The sequence below is a fragment of the Drosophila tropicalis genome, unplaced genomic scaffold (genome assembly GCF_018151085.1).
Source record: "Drosophila tropicalis isolate 14030-0801.00 unplaced genomic scaffold, ASM1815108v1 contig_906, whole genome shotgun sequence".
Taxonomy (NCBI): Eukaryota; Metazoa; Arthropoda; class Insecta; order Diptera; family Drosophilidae; genus Drosophila; species Drosophila tropicalis.
In genome coordinates, this window is record NW_027173406.1 from 18476 (window position 1) to 39144 (window position 20669).

At 34.2% G+C, this 20669-nt stretch overlaps 6 non-coding genes across 6 annotated transcripts; all 6 read right to left on the bottom strand.

Annotated features, from left to right (window-relative positions):
• Positions 1-484: 484 nt before the first annotated feature.
• LOC137586157 (large subunit ribosomal RNA) lies at positions 485-4428 on the bottom strand. Its single transcript, XR_011033717.1, has one exon. It is a non-coding gene; the product is annotated as a large subunit ribosomal RNA (ribosomal RNA).
• A 335-nt stretch (positions 4429-4763) lies between these two features.
• LOC137586156 (5.8S ribosomal RNA) lies at positions 4764-4942 on the bottom strand. Its single transcript, XR_011033716.1, has one exon. It is a non-coding gene; the product is annotated as a 5.8S ribosomal RNA (ribosomal RNA).
• A 606-nt stretch (positions 4943-5548) lies between these two features.
• On the bottom strand, positions 5549-7543 carry LOC137586152 (small subunit ribosomal RNA). Its single transcript, XR_011033712.1, has one exon. It is a non-coding gene; the product is annotated as a small subunit ribosomal RNA (ribosomal RNA).
• A 5737-nt stretch (positions 7544-13280) lies between these two features.
• LOC137586158 (large subunit ribosomal RNA) lies at positions 13281-17224 on the bottom strand. Its single transcript, XR_011033718.1, has one exon. It is a non-coding gene; the product is annotated as a large subunit ribosomal RNA (ribosomal RNA).
• A 335-nt stretch (positions 17225-17559) lies between these two features.
• On the bottom strand, positions 17560-17738 carry LOC137586162 (5.8S ribosomal RNA). Its single transcript, XR_011033721.1, has one exon. It is a non-coding gene; the product is annotated as a 5.8S ribosomal RNA (ribosomal RNA).
• A 606-nt stretch (positions 17739-18344) lies between these two features.
• Positions 18345-20339, bottom strand: LOC137586153 (small subunit ribosomal RNA). The gene has a single exon (XR_011033713.1). It is a non-coding gene; the product is annotated as a small subunit ribosomal RNA (ribosomal RNA).
• Positions 20340-20669: the final 330 nt, after the last annotated feature.

Here is a 20669-nt window from a genome sequence, read left to right on the forward strand (position 1 = left end):
CAGTAGGAATCTCTTAAAATACATATGTTGCGTCACTAAAATGATGACGATTCATTTGGGTACATTATGACGATCACAGTTGGAACCGCCGTTTTCGTTCTTTTAAGTTATATACTTATAATAATTTTATTTTCCCTTTTTAATAGGGACAGTAGGAATCTCTTAAAATACATATGTTGCGTCACTAAAATGATGACGATTCATTTGGGTACATTATGACGATCACAGTTGGAACCGCCGTTTTCGTTCTTTTAAGTTATATACTTATAATAATTTTATTTTCCCTTTTTAATAGGGACAGTAGGAATCTCTTAAAATACATATGTTGCGTCACTAAAATGATGACGATTCATTTGGGTACATTATGACGATCACAGTTGGAACCGCCGTTTTCGTTCTTTTAAGTTATATACTTATAATAAATAATAATACTTATTATATGAAATACTCTCCATATAATAAAAATACATCGGCAATTTAAAAATCGAATCATCAAGCAAAGGATAAGCTTCAGTGGATCGCAGTATGGCAGCTGCTCAACCACTTACAACACCTTGCCTGTTACAAAAGTCGTTTACAATTGATTCTAGGCTTTGTCATTGTATTAAATAATGTTTTAATAAGTAACTAGCGCGGCATCAGGTGATCGAAGATCCTCCCAATTTACTATGTTACAAATAACATTGGCATCACATCCATTGTCGTTTATAAAATAAACTTTTAATGGTTTAGAAGCCATACAATGCAAATTGCCCCTTATTTATCATTGCAGTCCAGCACGGATACGACCTTAGAGGCGTTCAGGCATAATCCAACGGACGTAGCGTCATACCACTGTTCGCTCGAACAAGTATTGTGCCATTGGTCCGTACCTGCGGTTCCTCTCGTACTACGCAGGAATGCTGTCGCAACAACGTTTTGTCATTAGTAGGGTAAAACTAACCTGTCTCACGACGGTCTAAACCCAGCTCACGTTCCCTTGCATGGGTGAACAATCCAACGCTTGGTGAATTTTGCTTCACAATGATAGGAAGAGCCGACATCGAAGGATCAAAAAGCGACGTCGCTATGAACGCTTGGCCGCCACAAGCCAGTTATCCCTATGGTAACTTTTCTGACACCTCTTGTTAAAAACTCTTTAAACCAAAAGGATCGATAGGCCGAGCTTTTGCTGTCCCTGTGTGTACTGAACACCGAGATCAAGTCAGCATTTGCCCTTTTGCTCTATGTGTGGTTTCTGTCCGCACTGAGCTGGCCTTGGGACACCTCCGTTATTATTTGAGAGATGTACCGCCCCAGTCAAACTCCCTACCTGGCAATGTCCTTGAATTGGATCATACCTGAGTAATTGGAGTTATACCAAAAATTTCAAATTGAAAATACATAAATGCAATCTCTCATTAAAGAATTTGTTTGCGATTATATAACAAACTCGTGATACTTTGATCAAGAAGCTTGCATCAAAACCCAATACCATAAGATATAATAAATATATCCGTATAATGGCTAGGAAATGATACACGTTCCATTTAATCAAGTAAGTAAGGAAACAATAAGAGTAGTGGTATTTCATTGGCGATATCAAACACAAGGAATAATATCTCCCACTTATTCTACACCTCTTATGTCTCCTTACACTGCCAGATTAGAGTCAAGCTCAAAAGGGTCTTCTTTCCCCGCTAATTATTCCAAGCCCGTTCCCTTGGCTGTGGTTTCGCTAGATAGTAGATAGGGACAGTAGGAATCTCGTTAATCCATTCATGCGCGTCACTAATTAGATGACGAGGCATTTGGCTACCTTAAGAGAGTCATAGTTACTCCCGCCGTTGACCCGCGCTTACTTGAATTTCTTCACTTTGACATTCAGAGCACTGGGCAGAAATCACATTGTGTCAACACCCGCTAGGGCCATCACAATGCTTTGTTTTAATTAGACAGTCGGATTCCCCAAGTCCGTGCCAGTTCTGAATTGATTGTTAATTGATAATCGTTATAATTTAAAAGAACTAATTAAAATTAATTAGTATTCTTAAAAATTTTAGCAAGAAAGTTCCACAATTGGCTACGTAACTAACTATCCGGGGAACAAATAACTATCATAAATGATAGAAACTCTATTTACCCAGAACGAGCACATAAACCATGTTATTGTTTCCCAATCAAGCCCGACTATCTCAATCTTCAGAGCCAATCCTTATCCCGAAGTTACGGATCTAATTTGCCGACTTCCCTTACCTACATTATTCTATCGACTAGAGACTCTTCACCTTGGAGACCAGCTGCGGATATTGGTACGGCCTGTTGAGAAGTTTGCGTATCCCCACCATAAATTTTCAAGGTCCGAGGAGAAAATATCGACACAACAGTATATGTCATGCTCTTCTAGCCCATCTACCATATCTCTCTGCGAAAGACTTCCATGGTAGTACGGCTATAAAACAGAAAAGAAAACTCTTCCGATACCTCTCGACGGCTTCTTTATGGTCGTTCCTGTTGCCAGGATGAGCACGAGGCCCATATTTAATAACAAACGGATACTCAACAGGTTACGGAATTGGAACCGTATTCCCTTTCGTTCAAAATTATTCAAGTGTTTTACTTTAGATTAATTTATTTGACATATTTAAAACTTGAAAATTTTCGGCTTTCGCCTTGAACTTAGGACCGACTAACTCGTGATCAACCACTGTTCACACGAAACCCTTCTCCACTTCAGTCCTCCAAGGTCTCATTCGATTATTTGCTACTACCACCAAGATCTGTACCAATGGCGGCTCCATGCAGGCTTACGCCAAACACTTCTAAGCACACCATTGTACCTTCCTACTCACTAAAGTTTCAAAATTTATATTATAAATAATATAAATCATCTACTTTAGCGGTAATGTATAGGTATACAACTTAAGCGCCATCCATTTTAAGGGCTAGTTGCTTCGGCAGGTGAGTTGTTACACACTCCTTAGCGGATTTCGACTTCCATGATCACCGTCCTGCTGTTTTAAGCAACCAACGCCTTTCATGGTTTCTGTATGAGTTGTTAATTTGGGCACCGTAACATTACGTTTGGTTCATCCCACAGCGCCAGTTCTGCTTACCAAAAGTGGCCCACTGGGCACAATATATCATAACCTTAAACTTCATATCAAGAAAGTTAAGGTTCTTACCCATTTAAAGTTTGAGAATAGGTTAAGATCGTTTCGACCCTAAGGCCTCTAATCATTCGCTTTACCAGATAAGATTATTTTATATAACATTTAAATGCACCAGCTATCCTGAGGGAAACTTCGGAAGGAACCAGCTACTAGATGGTTCGATTGGTCTTTCGCCCCTATACTCAATTCTGACAATCGATTTGCACGTCAGAACTGTTTCGGTCTTCCATCAGGGTTTCCCCTGACTTCAACCTGATCAAGTATAGTTCACCATCTTTCGGGTCACAGCATATATGCTCAAGGTACGTTCCAGTTAGAGGTATAAATAATATAAATATCATTATACATAACTATATAGAACGCCCCGGGATTGTGTTAATTAACTATAAATAGTTAAAAAACTAATCCCATTATTAGTCAAGTTAATTATGCTATTAGGTTTATATCCCAATAACTTGCACATATGTTAGACTCCTTGGTCCGTGTTTCAAGACGGGTCCCGAAGGTATCCTGAATCTTTCGCATTGTTAATCATACAAGTGCATATAATAAACACAGAAAATCAATGATAATCATGCTATTATATAATTCCGAAAAATTAACGCACTGTATTCATATAAATCTATCAACACTTTATCAAATTAATGACATTTATTCTATGTTAAAATGCAAGCAAAATAATTTAAATAAACTATAAGTCATATTTTATGATAAATTTGGTTCATGTTAATAGATTACAATGTCCTTATATGGAAAAAATGCACACTATTATTATAATATTATTGAAATATTACAACTCTAATGATGAATTTTCCATAATGGATATTCAGGTTCATCGGGCTTAACCTCTAAGCAGTTTCACGTACTATTTAACTCTCTATTCAGAGTTCTTTTCAACTTTCCCTCACGGTACTTGTTTACTATCGGTCTCATGGTTATATTTAGTTTTAGATGGAGTTTACCACCCACTTAGTGCTGCACTATCAAGCAACACGACTCTTTGGAAACACCATCTAGTAATCATTAACGTTATACGGGCCTGGCACCCTCTATGGGTAAATGGCCTCATTTAAGAAGGACTTAAATCGTTAATTTCTCATACTAGAATATTGATGCTCCATACACTGCATCTCACATTTGCCATAAAGACAAAGTGACTTAGTGCTGAACTATTTTCTTTTCGCTCGCCGCTACTAAGAAAATCCTTGTTAGTTTCTTTTCCTCCCCTAATTAATATGCTTAAATTCAGGGGGTAGTCCCATATGAGTTGAGGTTGTATATACACACAAATATATTATTAAATATATTAAAACCATTGTAAATTTCTAATTTAAGTGAAGAATAATATTATGACAATTGTTTTTCATTTCATATCATTAATAAGAGGCAATTCTAGATTAAAATTTTATATTTTTTATGCTAAACATTCCTCAGTATCATTTGATTTGAAAAAGAAAATTATACATCTTCATTTTTCTCATACATATGAGAGCCAATGTGTTTCAATTATTATTAATATTATGAATATACATATATATATATATCCAATAATATACCATATGCTTTAATATTTCGTAAAATACTAAAACAACTTATTTAGCATAGTCTTACAACCCTCAACCATATGTAGTCCAAGCAGCACTCTAAAATTAATTAAAGTACCATAACAGCATGGACTGCGATATGCGTTCAAAATGTCGATGTTCATGTGTCCTGCAGTTCACACGATGACGCACAGTTTGCTGCGTTCTTCATCGACCCATGAGCCGAGTGATCCACCGCTTAGAGTGATTAATAAATTGTTTGTTTATTTCATTACGTCAATAATATTTTTATTGAAAGAAATTAAAAATACACCATTTTACTGGCATATATCAATTCCTTCAATAAAATCTTAACCCAAACGAATGCTGCGAAATGTCTTAGTTAACATAAATGATTGAATACTGGACTTGATAATTTATAAAAGATGATAAATTTTGTAAGCGATCAAATTATGTAAAACGTTAACCTTAAATGCAGGTACAACATTGTACATTTGGGATGTTGCTTTAACCATTGAATGCCCAAACCAATAATGGCCAATACAATACGCAACGCCTGTATATTATGGTACATATACACGCAAATAAATAAGATATACAAAAATCATTTTCAATCTCCGATCGGAATACATAATTTTTATTTATGGCTGGCAAAACACCATAATTTAAAGAGTTTTAGCATATTTTGCTACCGTCCGTCAATTGTTGTTTAATTTTATACTCTTTTTTTTTATCCTTGGGTAAATAGGATAGAATTTAGTTCTTATGCTCTCATCTTAAATTTCATTTTCATCTTATATATCTTATAATAATTTGGAATTTATTTATTTTAATAACGGTTGGAAAATACAATAATGATCCTTCCGCAGGTTCACCTACGGAAACCTTGTTACGACTTTTACTTCCTCTAAATAATCAAGTTCGGTCAACTTTTGCGAAACAACCGTAACACGCAAGGCGTCACAGTGATCACGTCCGGAGACCTCACTAAATAATTCAATCGGTAGTAGCGACGGGCGGTGTGCACAAAGGGCAGGGACGTAATCAATGCGAGTTAATGACTCACACTTACTAGGAATTCCAAGTTCATGTGAACAGTTTCAGTTCACAATCCCAAGCATGAAAGTGGTTCAGCGGTTTACCCGGACCTCTCGGTCTAGGAAATACACGTTGATACTTTCATTGTAGCGCGCGTGCAGCCCAGGACATCTAAGGGCATCACAGACCTGTTATTGCTCAATCTCATTATTGCTAGACGCAATTTGTCCATTTAAGAAGCTAGTGTCCTTATAATGGGACAAACCAACAGGTACGGCTCCACTTATATAAACACATTCAAACACAATAAACATTTTACTGCTACCATGAATGAAGGCAATATAAGCTTCAACACCATAATCCTGAAGATATCTATTTAATATATTTGAGTCTCGTTCGTTATCGGAATTAACCAGACAAATCACTCCACGAACTAAGAACGGCCATGCACCACCACCCATAGATTCGAGAAAGAGCTATCAATCTGTCTTACACACTTATGTTCGGACCTGGTAAGTTTTCCCGTGTTGAGTCAAATTAAGCCGCAGGCTCCACTCCTGGTGGTGCCCTTCCGTCAATTCCTTTAAGTTTCAGCTTTGCAACCATACTTCCCCCGGAGCCCAAAAGCTTTGGTTTCCCGGGAAGCGACTGAGAGAGCCATAAAAGTAGCTACACCCAATTGCTAGCTGGCATCGTTTATGGTTAGAACTAGGGCGGTATCTGATCGCCTTCGAACCTCTAACTTTCGTTCTTGATTAATGAAAACATCTTTGGCAAATGCTTTCGCTTAAGTTAGTCTTACGACGGTCCAAGAATTTCACCTCTCGCGTCGTAATACTAATGCCCCCAAACTGCTTCTATTAATCATTACCTCTTGATCTGAAAACCAATGAAAGCAGAACAGAGGTCTTATTTCATTATCCCATGCACAGAATATTCAGGCATTTGAAGCCTGCTTTAAGCACTCTAATTTGTTCAAAGTAATTGTACCGGCCCACAAAAACACTCGATGAAGAGCACTAATGTAGGTTTTTAAATAGGAGGAATATATAAAAAAGTACAAGTACTTAATTACATATAAGAACTCCACCGATAATACGCTTACATACATAAAGGTATAGTACTAACTACAAATGTATGTTGTACTACCCGTATGAAGCACAAGTTCAACTACGAACGTTTTAACCGCAACAACTTTAATATACGCTATTGGAGCTGGAATTACCGCGGCTGCTGGCACCAGACTTGCCCTCCAATTGGTCCTTGTTAAAGGATTTAAAGTGTACTCATTCCAATTACAGGGCCTCGGATATGAGTCCTGTATTGTTATTTTTCGTCACTACCTCCCCGAGCTGGGAGTGGGTAATTTACGCGCCTGCTGCCTTCCTTAGATGTGGTAGCCGTTTCTCAGGCTCCCTCTCCGGAACCGAACCCTGATTCCCCGTTACCCGTTGCAACCATGGTAGTCCTAGATACTACCATCAAAAGTTGATAGGGCAGACATTTGAAAGATCTGTCGTCGGTACAAGACCATACGATCTGCATGTTATCTAGAGTTCAACCAATATAACGATCAATTGATCGCTTGGTTTTAGTCTAATAAAAGCACACGTCCCAAAAGGTCCGTGTTTTAATTGCATGTATTAGCTCTAGAATTACCACAGTTATCCAAGTAACTGTTAACGATCTAAGGAACCATAACTGATATAATGAGCCTTTTGCGGTTTCACTTTTAATTCGTGTGTACTTAGACATGCATGGCTTAATCTTTGAGACAAGCATATAACTACTGGCAGGATCAACCAGAATAATGTTATTATTTAATGTGTTGTTAAAAACATGAATATATGAATTTAGACAAACGCATATTTTAAAATATTTAAAGATACTTGACAATATTATATATTTTTCAATAAAATAAAATATATTATTTGTGGTAACATTTTACGAATACGGCCAAAATTTAATAGCGTTCATTTTCGTTTTTCATTAATTGTATAAATTTTCAATAATAATGATCAAAAATATCTTTATTTTTACACTTACAAAATATATAATCACATTTGCTTTAATTTTGTTTATTTTCAAATAAAATAAACATTTGTATTTTGATATTAAATTTAAAATTTAAATAGAAATTGATATTTAATGTGTGATTTTATATATTAAGTAAAACCATCACTCAAATTTAATGTGACGAATGTTTTTTAATTATAAGGAAAAGTTAATTCAATAAAAATGACTTGATTTTAATAAAAAAAAATAATAATTTTGCTCTATATAAAAGATCAATTAGTTAATTTGCGAACATAACAAGATTTATGACGCAATTCTCATATTTACCTTTTTATATAAAAAGGTTAAAGATTATGAACAATTAAACTAAGAACTAATTTAATGCTCATAATCTTTATTTTGTATTAACGATAAATCCAAATATAACCAGTGAATAAACTTCAGCAGAGAGAACGCTCCTAAGACCGTTTCATCATACACCTTGGAATACCTTGGTAGGCTTTTTCATTATCTTTTTATTTGATATATTAAATTTGAAGTAGAGCATAACCTTCAATTAGTCTGAACAACCACTGTTCATCATGAGTAGGTTTTGTGACACGCTTTCTCGAAATCGCCCATTTATGTTTGAAGGTACCACTCAACAATAATTTTTCATATGTATTTTTATAAATACCATTAAACTTCATTATAATATATAAATAAATTGACATTGCCGATTATAAATGCATAAGACATATGTATTTGAGAACTGTACCGATATTACATATGACTGACCATGCTCGACATCACACCACCTAAGTAGGTTTTGTGCCACGCTTTCTCGAAATCGCCCATTTATGTTTGAAGGTACCACTCAACAATAATTTTTCATATGTATTTTTATAAATACCATTAAACTTCATTATAATATATAAATAAATTGACATTGCCGATTATAAATGCATAAGACATATGTATTTGAGAACTGTACCGATATTACATATGACTGACCATGCTCGACATCACACCACCTAAGTAGGTTTTGTGCCACGCTTTCTCGAAATCGCCCATTTATGTTTGAAGGTACCACTCAACAATAATTTTTCATATGTATTTTTATAAATACCATTAAACTTCATTATAATATATAAATAAACTGACATTGCCGATTATAAATGCATAAGACATATGTATTTGAGAACTGTACCGATATTACATATGACTGACCATGCTCGACATCACACCACCTAAGTAGGTTTTGTGCCACGCTTTCTCGAAATCGCCCATTTATGTTTGAAGGTACCACTCAACAATAATTTTTCATGTGTATTTTTATAAATACCATTAAACTTCATTATAATATATAAATAAATTGACATTGCCGATTATAAATGCATAAGACATATGTATTTGAGAACTGTACCGATATTACATATGACTGACCATGCTCGACATCACACCACCTAAGTAGGTTTTGTGCCACGCTTTCTCGAAATCGCCCATTTATGTTTGAAGGTACCACTCAACAATAATTTTTCATATGTATTTTTATAAATACCATTAAACTTCAATATAATATATAAATAAACTGACATTGCCGATTATAAATGCATAAGACATATGTATTTGAGAACTGTACCGATATTACATATGACTGACCATGCTCGACATCACACCACCTAAGTAGGTTTTGTGCCACGCTTTCTCATGAAATCGCCCATTTATGTTTGAAGGTACCACTCAACAATAATTTTTCATATGTATTTTTATAAATACCATTAAACTTCATTATAATATATAAATAAATTGACATTGCCGATTATAAATGCATAAGACATATGTATTTGAGAACTGTACCGATATTACATATGACTGACCATGCTCGACATCACACCACCTAAGTAGGTTTTGTGCCACGCATTCTCGAAATCGCCCATTTATGTGTGAAGGTACCGCTCAATAATAAATTAACATTTTTTTTTATAAATATGTTTTTATACGATATGCATATCCCATATGATATGGATGATCCCATATGATAAATGGGCAAAATTTATATTTTTAATATTGAGTAAAATTTTTTTTCATATAAATGGGATAATAAATAAGCCCCATACGTTATGATATTTTTTCATATGATATGAGATATTTATACGATATGCATATCCCATATGATATGGATGTTCCCATATGATAAATGGGCAAAATAAATATTTTCAATACTGAGTAAAATTTTTTTTCATATAAATGGGATAATAAATAAATCCCATACGTTATGATATTTTTTCATATGATATGAGATGTTCATACGATATGCATATCCCATATGATATGGATGTTCCCATATGATAAATGGGCAAAATTTATATTTTTAATATTAAGTAAAATTTTTTTTCATATAAATGGGATAATAAATAAATCCCATACGTTATGATATTTTTTCATATGATATGAGATATTTATACAAAATGCATATCCCATATGATATGGAAGTTCCCATATGATATTGAAATTTTTTTCATATAAATGAGATAATAAATAAATCCCATACGTTATGATATTTTTTCATATGATATGAGATATTTATACAAAATGCATATCCCATATGATATGGATGTTCCCATATAATATTGAAATTTTTTTCAAATAAATGGGATAATAAATAAATCCCATACGTTATGATATTTTTTCATATGATATGAGATGTTCATACGATATGCATTTCCCATATGATATGGATGTTCCCATATGATAAGTGGGCATAATTTATATTTTTAATATTGAGTAAAATTTTTTTTCATATAAATGGTATAATAAATAAATCCCATACGTTATGATATTTTTTCATATGATATGAGATATTTATACAAAATGCATTTCCCATATGATATTGAAATTTTTTTCATATAAATGGGATAATAAATAAATCCCATACGTTATGATATTTTTTCATATGATATGAGATATTTATACAAAATGCATATCCCATATGATATGGATGTTCCCATATGATATTGAAATTTTTTTCATATAAATGGGATAATAAATAAGCGCCATACGTTATGATATTTTTTCATATGATATGAGATATTTATACGATATGCATATCCCATATGATATGGATGTTCCCATATGATAAATGGGCAAAATAAATATTTTCAATATTGAGTAAAATTTTTTTTCATATAAATGGGATAATAAATAAATCCCATACGTTATGATATTTTTTCATATGATATGAGATGTTCATACGATATGCATATCCCATATGATATGGATGTTCCCATATGATAAATGGGCAAAATTTATATTTTTAATATTAAGTAAAATTTTTTTTCATATAAATGGGATAATAAATAAATCCCATACGTTATGATATTTTTTCATATGATATGAGATATTTATACAAAATGCATATCCCATATGATATGGAAGTTCCCATATGATATTGAAATTTTTTTCATATAAATGAGATAATAAATAAAACCCATACGTTATGATATTTTTTCATATGATATGAGATATTTATACAAAATGCATATCCCATATGATATGGATGCTCCCATATGATATTGAAATTTTTTTCATATAAATGGGATAATAAATAAATCCCATACGTTATGATATTTTTTCATATGATATGAGATGTTCATACGATATGCATTTCCCATATGATATGGATGTTCCCATATGATAAATGGGCAAAATTTATATTTTTAATATTGAGTAAAATTTTTTTTCATATAAATGGTATAATAAATAAATCCCATACGTTATGATATTTTTTCATATGATATGAGATATTTATACAAAATGCATATCCCATATGATATTGAAATTTTTTTCATATAAATGGGATAATAAATAAATCCCATACGTTATGATATTTTTTCATATGATATGAGATATTTATACAAAATGCATATCCCATATGATATTGAAATTTTCTTCATATAAATGGGATAATAAATAAATCCCATACGTTATGATATTTTTTCATATGATATGAGATATTTATACAAAATGCATATCCCATATGATATGGAAGTTCCCATATGATATTGAAATTTTTTTCATATAAATGGTATAATAAATAAATCCCATACGTTATGATATTTTTTCATATGATATGAGATATTTATACAAAATGCATATCCCATATGATATTGAAATTTTTTTCATATAAATGGGATAATAAATAAATCCCATACGTTATGATATTTTTTCATATGATATGAGATATTTATACAAAATGCATATCCCATATGATATGGATGTTCCCATATGATAAATGGGCAAAATTAATATTTTTAATAGTGAGTACAATTTTTTTTCATATAAATGGGATAATAAATAAATCCCATACGTTATGATATTTTTTTCATATGATATGAGATATTCATACAATATGCATATCCCATATATGGATGTTCCCACTTTTTTTCAATATAATGAGGAGATAATAAATACGGAAGAATTTGTAATCCACATTTTATTGCATCACTAAAAAGATTACGATTCATTTGGCTACATTATGACGATCACAGTTGAAACCGCCATTTTCGTTCTTTTAAGTTATATACTTATAATAATTTTATTTTCCCTTTGTAATAGGGACAGTAGGAATCTCTTAAAATACATATGTTGCGTCACTAAAATGATGACGATTCATTTGGGTACATTATGACGATCACAGTTGAAACCGCCATTTTCGTTCTTTTAAGTTATATACTTATAATAATTTTATTTTCCCTTTTTAATAGGGACAGTAGGAATCTCTTAAAATACATATGTTGCGTCACTAAAATGATGACGATTCATTTGGGTACATTATGACGATCACAGTTGAAACCGCCATTTTCGTTCTTTTAAGTTATATACTTATAATAATTATATTTTCCCTTTGTAATAGGGACAGTAGGAATCTCTTAAAATACATATGTTGCGTCACTAAAATGATGACGATTCATTTGGGTACATTATGACGATCACAGTTGGAACCGCCGATTTCGTTCTTTTAAGTTATATACTTATAATAATTTTATTTTCCCTTTTTAATAGGGACAGTAGGAATCTCTTAAAATACATATGTTGCGTCACTAAAATGATGACGATTCATTTGGGTACATTATGACGATCACAGTTGGAACCGCCGTTTTCGTTCTTTTAAGTTATATACTTATAATAATTTTATTTTCCCTTTTTAATAGGGACAGTAGGAATCTCTTAAAATACATATGTTGCGTCACTAAAATGATGACGATTCATTTGGGTACATTATGACGATCACAGTTGGAACCGCCGTTTTCGTTCTTTTAAGTTATATACTTATAATAATTTTATTTTCCCTTTTTAATAGGGACAGTAGGAATCTCTTAAAATACATATGTTGCGTCACTAAAATGATGACGATTCATTTGGGTACATTATGACGATCACAGTTGGAACCGCCGTTTTCGTTCTTTTAAGTTATATACTTATAATAAATAATAATACTTATTATATGAAATACTCTCCATATAATAAAAATACATCGGCAATTTAAAAATCGAATCATCAAGCAAAGGATAAGCTTCAGTGGATCGCAGTATGGCAGCTGCTCAACCACTTACAACACCTTGCCTGTTACAAAAGTCGTTTACAATTGATTCTAGGCTTTGTCATTGTATTAAATAATGTTTTAATAAGTAACTAGCGCGGCATCAGGTGATCGAAGATCCTCCCAATTTACTATGTTACAAATAACATTGGCATCACATCCATTGTCGTTTATAAAATAAACTTTTAATGGTTTAGAAGCCATACAATGCAAATTGCCCCTTATTTATCATTGCAGTCCAGCACGGATACGACCTTAGAGGCGTTCAGGCATAATCCAACGGACGTAGCGTCATACCACTGTTCGCTCGAACAAGTATTGTGCCATTGGTCCGTACCTGCGGTTCCTCTCGTACTACGCAGGAATGCTGTCGCAACAACGTTTTGTCATTAGTAGGGTAAAACTAACCTGTCTCACGACGGTCTAAACCCAGCTCACGTTCCCTTGCATGGGTGAACAATCCAACGCTTGGTGAATTTTGCTTCACAATGATAGGAAGAGCCGACATCGAAGGATCAAAAAGCGACGTCGCTATGAACGCTTGGCCGCCACAAGCCAGTTATCCCTATGGTAACTTTTCTGACACCTCTTGTTAAAAACTCTTTAAACCAAAAGGATCGATAGGCCGAGCTTTTGCTGTCCCTGTGTGTACTGAACACCGAGATCAAGTCAGCATTTGCCCTTTTGCTCTATGTGTGGTTTCTGTCCGCACTGAGCTGGCCTTGGGACACCTCCGTTATTATTTGAGAGATGTACCGCCCCAGTCAAACTCCCTACCTGGCAATGTCCTTGAATTGGATCATACCTGAGTAATTGGAGTTATACCAAAAATTTCAAATTGAAAATACATAAATGCAATCTCTCATTAAAGAATTTGTTTGCGATTATATAACAAACTCGTGATACTTTGATCAAGAAGCTTGCATCAAAACCCAATACCATAAGATATAATAAATATATCCGTATAATGGCTAGGAAATGATACACGTTCCATTTAATCAAGTAAGTAAGGAAACAATAAGAGTAGTGGTATTTCATTGGCGATATCAAACACAAGGAATAATATCTCCCACTTATTCTACACCTCTTATGTCTCCTTACACTGCCAGATTAGAGTCAAGCTCAAAAGGGTCTTCTTTCCCCGCTAATTATTCCAAGCCCGTTCCCTTGGCTGTGGTTTCGCTAGATAGTAGATAGGGACAGTAGGAATCTCGTTAATCCATTCATGCGCGTCACTAATTAGATGACGAGGCATTTGGCTACCTTAAGAGAGTCATAGTTACTCCCGCCGTTGACCCGCGCTTACTTGAATTTCTTCACTTTGACATTCAGAGCACTGGGCAGAAATCACATTGTGTCAACACCCGCTAGGGCCATCACAATGCTTTGTTTTAATTAGACAGTCGGATTCCCCAAGTCCGTGCCAGTTCTGAATTGATTGTTAATTGATAATCGTTATAATTTAAAAGAACTAATTAAAATTAATTAGTATTCTTAAAAATTTTAGCAAGAAAGTTCCACAATTGGCTACGTAACTAACTATCCGGGGAACAAATAACTATCATAAATGATAGAAACTCTATTTACCCAGAACGAGCACATAAACCATGTTATTGTTTCCCAATCAAGCCCGACTATCTCAATCTTCAGAGCCAATCCTTATCCCGAAGTTACGGATCTAATTTGCCGACTTCCCTTACCTACATTATTCTATCGACTAGAGACTCTTCACCTTGGAGACCAGCTGCGGATATTGGTACGGCCTGTTGAGAAGTTTGCGTATCCCCACCATAAATTTTCAAGGTCCGAGGAGAAAATATCGACACAACAGTATATGTCATGCTCTTCTAGCCCATCTACCATATCTCTCTGCGAAAGACTTCCATGGTAGTACGGCTATAAAACAGAAAAGAAAACTCTTCCGATACCTCTCGACGGCTTCTTTATGGTCGTTCCTGTTGCCAGGATGAGCACGAGGCCCATATTTAATAACAAACGGATACTCAACAGGTTACGGAATTGGAACCGTATTCCCTTTCGTTCAAAATTATTCAAGTGTTTTACTTTAGATTAATTTATTTGACATATTTAAAACTTGAAAATTTTCGGCTTTCGCCTTGAACTTAGGACCGACTAACTCGTGATCAACCACTGTTCACACGAAACCCTTCTCCACTTCAGTCCTCCAAGGTCTCATTCGATTATTTGCTACTACCACCAAGATCTGTACCAATGGCGGCTCCATGCAGGCTTACGCCAAACACTTCTAAGCACACCATTGTACCTTCCTACTCACTAAAGTTTCAAAATTTATATTATAAATAATATAAATCATCTACTTTAGCGGTAATGTATAGGTATACAACTTAAGCGCCATCCATTTTAAGGGCTAGTTGCTTCGGCAGGTGAGTTGTTACACACTCCTTAGCGGATTTCGACTTCCATGATCACCGTCCTGCTGTTTTAAGCAACCAACGCCTTTCATGGTTTCTGTATGAGTTGTTAATTTGGGCACCGTAACATTACGTTTGGTTCATCCCACAGCGCCAGTTCTGCTTACCAAAAGTGGCCCACTGGGCACAATATATCATAACCTTAAACTTCATATCAAGAAAGTTAAGGTTCTTACCCATTTAAAGTTTGAGAATAGGTTAAGATCGTTTCGACCCTAAGGCCTCTAATCATTCGCTTTACCAGATAAGATTATTTTATATAACATTTAAATGCACCAGCTATCCTGAGGGAAACTTCGGAAGGAACCAGCTACTAGATGGTTCGATTGGTCTTTCGCCCCTATACTCAATTCTGACAATCGATTTGCACGTCAGAACTGTTTCGGTCTTCCATCAGGGTTTCCCCTGACTTCAACCTGATCAAGTATAGTTCACCATCTTTCGGGTCACAGCATATATGCTCAAGGTACGTTCCAGTTAGAGGTATAAATAATATAAATATCATTATACATAACTATATAGAACGCCCCGGGATTGTGTTAATTAACTATAAATAGTTAAAAAACTAATCCCATTATTAGTCAAGTTAATTATGCTATTAGGTTTATATCCCAATAACTTGCACATATGTTAGACTCCTTGGTCCGTGTTTCAAGACGGGTCCCGAAGGTATCCTGAATCTTTCGCATTGTTAATCATACAAGTGCATATAATAAACACAGAAAATCAATGATAATCATGCTATTATATAATTCCGAAAAATTAACGCACTGTATTCATATAAATCTATCAACACTTTATCAAATTAATGACATTTATTCTATGTTAAAATGCAAGCAAAATAATTTAAATAAACTATAAGTCATATTTTATGATAAATTTGGTTCATGTTAATAGATTACAATGTCCTTATATGGAAAAAATGCACACTATTATTATAATATTATTGAAATATTACAACTCTAATGATGAATTTTCCATAATGGATATTCAGGTTCATCGGGCTTAACCTCTAAGCAGTTTCACGTACTATTTAACTCTCTATTCAGAGTTCTTTTCAACTTTCCCTCACGGTACTTGTTTACTATCGGTCTCATGGTTATATTTAGTTTTAGATGGAGTTTACCACCCACTTAGTGCTGCACTATCAAGCAACACGACTCTTTGGAAACACCATCTAGTAATCATTAACGTTATACGGGCCTGGCACCCTCTATGGGTAAATGGCCTCATTTAAGAAGGACTTAAATCGTTAATTTCTCATACTAGAATATTGATGCTCCATACACTGCATCTCACATTTGCCATAAAGACAAAGTGACTTAGTGCTGAACTATTTTCTTTTCGCTCGCCGCTACTAAGAAAATCCTTGTTAGTTTCTTTTCCTCCCCTAATTAATATGCTTAAATTCAGGGGGTAGTCCCATATGAGTTGAGGTTGTATATACACACAAATATATTATTAAATATATTAAAACCATTGTAAATTTCTAATTTAAGTGAAGAATAATATTATGACAATTGTTTTTCATTTCATATCATTAATAAGAGGCAATTCTAGATTAAAATTTTATATTTTTTATGCTAAACATTCCTCAGTATCATTTGATTTGAAAAAGAAAATTATACATCTTCATTTTTCTCATACATATGAGAGCCAATGTGTTTCAATTATTATTAATATTATGAATATACATATATATATATATCCAATAATATACCATATGCTTTAATATTTCGTAAAATACTAAAACAACTTATTTAGCATAGTCTTACAACCCTCAACCATATGTAGTCCAAGCAGCACTCTAAAATTAATTAAAGTACCATAACAGCATGGACTGCGATATGCGTTCAAAATGTCGATGTTCATGTGTCCTGCAGTTCACACGATGACGCACAGTTTGCTGCGTTCTTCATCGACCCATGAGCCGAGTGATCCACCGCTTAGAGTGATTAATAAATTGTTTGTTTATTTCATTACGTCAATAATATTTTTATTGAAAGAAATTAAAAATACACCATTTTACTGGCATATATCAATTCCTTCAATAAAATCTTAACCCAAACGAATGCTGCGAAATGTCTTAGTTAACATAAATGATTGAATACTGGACTTGATAATTTATAAAAGATGATAAATTTTGTAAGCGATCAAATTATGTAAAACGTTAACCTTAAATGCAGGTACAACATTGTACATTTGGGATGTTGCTTTAACCATTGAATGCCCAAACCAATAATGGCCAATACAATACGCAACGCCTGTATATTATGGTACATATACACGCAAATAAATAAGATATACAAAAATCATTTTCAATCTCCGATCGGAATACATAATTTTTATTTATGGCTGGCAAAACACCATAATTTAAAGAGTTTTAGCATATTTTGCTACCGTCCGTCAATTGTTGTTTAATTTTATACTCTTTTTTTTTATCCTTGGGTAAATAGGATAGAATTTAGTTCTTATGCTCTCATCTTAAATTTCATTTTCATCTTATATATCTTATAATAATTTGGAATTTATTTATTTTAATAACGGTTGGAAAATACAATAATGATCCTTCCGCAGGTTCACCTACGGAAACCTTGTTACGACTTTTACTTCCTCTAAATAATCAAGTTCGGTCAACTTTTGCGAAACAACCGTAACACGCAAGGCGTCACAGTGATCACGTCCGGAGACCTCACTAAATAATTCAATCGGTAGTAGCGACGGGCGGTGTGCACAAAGGGCAGGGACGTAATCAATGCGAGTTAATGACTCACACTTACTAGGAATTCCAAGTTCATGTGAACAGTTTCAGTTCACAATCCCAAGCATGAAAGTGGTTCAGCGGTTTACCCGGACCTCTCGGTCTAGGAAATACACGTTGATACTTTCATTGTAGCGCGCGTGCAGCCCAGGACATCTAAGGGCATCACAGACCTGTTATTGCTCAATCTCATTATTGCTAGACGCAATTTGTCCATTTAAGAAGCTAGTGTCCTTATAATGGGACAAACCAACAGGTACGGCTCCACTTATATAAACACATTCAAACACAATAAACATTTTACTGCTACCATGAATGAAGGCAATATAAGCTTCAACACCATAATCCTGAAGATATCTATTTAATATATTTGAGTCTCGTTCGTTATCGGAATTAACCAGACAAATCACTCCACGAACTAAGAACGGCCATGCACCACCACCCATAGATTCGAGAAAGAGCTATCAATCTGTCTTACACACTTATGTTCGGACCTGGTAAGTTTTCCCGTGTTGAGTCAAATTAAGCCGCAGGCTCCACTCCTGGTGGTGCCCTTCCGTCAATTCCTTTAAGTTTCAGCTTTGCAACCATACTTCCCCCGGAGCCCAAAAGCTTTGGTTTCCCGGGAAGCGACTGAGAGAGCCATAAAAGTAGCTACACCCAATTGCTAGCTGGCATCGTTTATGGTTAGAACTAGGGCGGTATCTGATCGCCTTCGAACCTCTAACTTTCGTTCTTGATTAATGAAAACATCTTTGGCAAATGCTTTCGCTTAAGTTAGTCTTACGACGGTCCAAGAATTTCACCTCTCGCGTCGTAATACTAATGCCCCCAAACTGCTTCTATTAATCATTACCTCTTGATCTGAAAACCAATGAAAGCAGAACAGAGGTCTTATTTCATTATCCCATGCACAGAATATTCAGGCATTTGAAGCCTGCTTTAAGCACTCTAATTTGTTCAAAGTAATTGTACCGGCCCACAAAAACACTCGATGAAGAGCACTAATGTAGGTTTTTAAATAGGAGGAATATATAAAAAAGTACAAGTACTTAATTACATATAAGAACTCCACCGATAATACGCTTACATACATAAAGGTATAGTACTAACTACAAATGTATGTTGTACTACCCGTATGAAGCACAAGTTCAACTACGAACGTTTTAACCGCAACAACTTTAATATACGCTATTGGAGCTGGAATTACCGCGGCTGCTGGCACCAGACTTGCCCTCCAATTGGTCCTTGTTAAAGGATTTAAAGTGTACTCATTCCAATTACAGGGCCTCGGATATGAGTCCTGTATTGTTATTTTTCGTCACTACCTCCCCGAGCTGGGAGTGGGTAATTTACGCGCCTGCTGCCTTCCTTAGATGTGGTAGCCGTTTCTCAGGCTCCCTCTCCGGAACCGAACCCTGATTCCCCGTTACCCGTTGCAACCATGGTAGTCCTAGATACTACCATCAAAAGTTGATAGGGCAGACATTTGAAAGATCTGTCGTCGGTACAAGACCATACGATCTGCATGTTATCTAGAGTTCAACCAATATAACGATCAATTGATCGCTTGGTTTTAGTCTAATAAAAGCACACGTCCCAAAAGGTCCGTGTTTTAATTGCATGTATTAGCTCTAGAATTACCACAGTTATCCAAGTAACTGTTAACGATCTAAGGAACCATAACTGATATAATGAGCCTTTTGCGGTTTCACTTTTAATTCGTGTGTACTTAGACATGCATGGCTTAATCTTTGAGACAAGCATATAACTACTGGCAGGATCAACCAGAATAATGTTATTATTTAATGTGTTGTTAAAAACATGAATATATGAATTTAGACAAACGCATATTTTAAAATATTTAAAGATACTTGACAATATTATATATTTTTCAATAAAATAAAATATATTATTTGTGGTAACATTTTACGAATACGGCCAAAATTTAATAGCGTTCATTTTCGTTTTTCATTAATTGTATAAATTTTCAATAATAATGATCAAAAATATCTTTATTTTTACACTTACAAAATATATAATCACATTTGCTTTAATTTTGTTTATTTTCAAATAAAATAAACATTTGTATTTTGATATTAAATTTAAAATTTAAATAGAAAT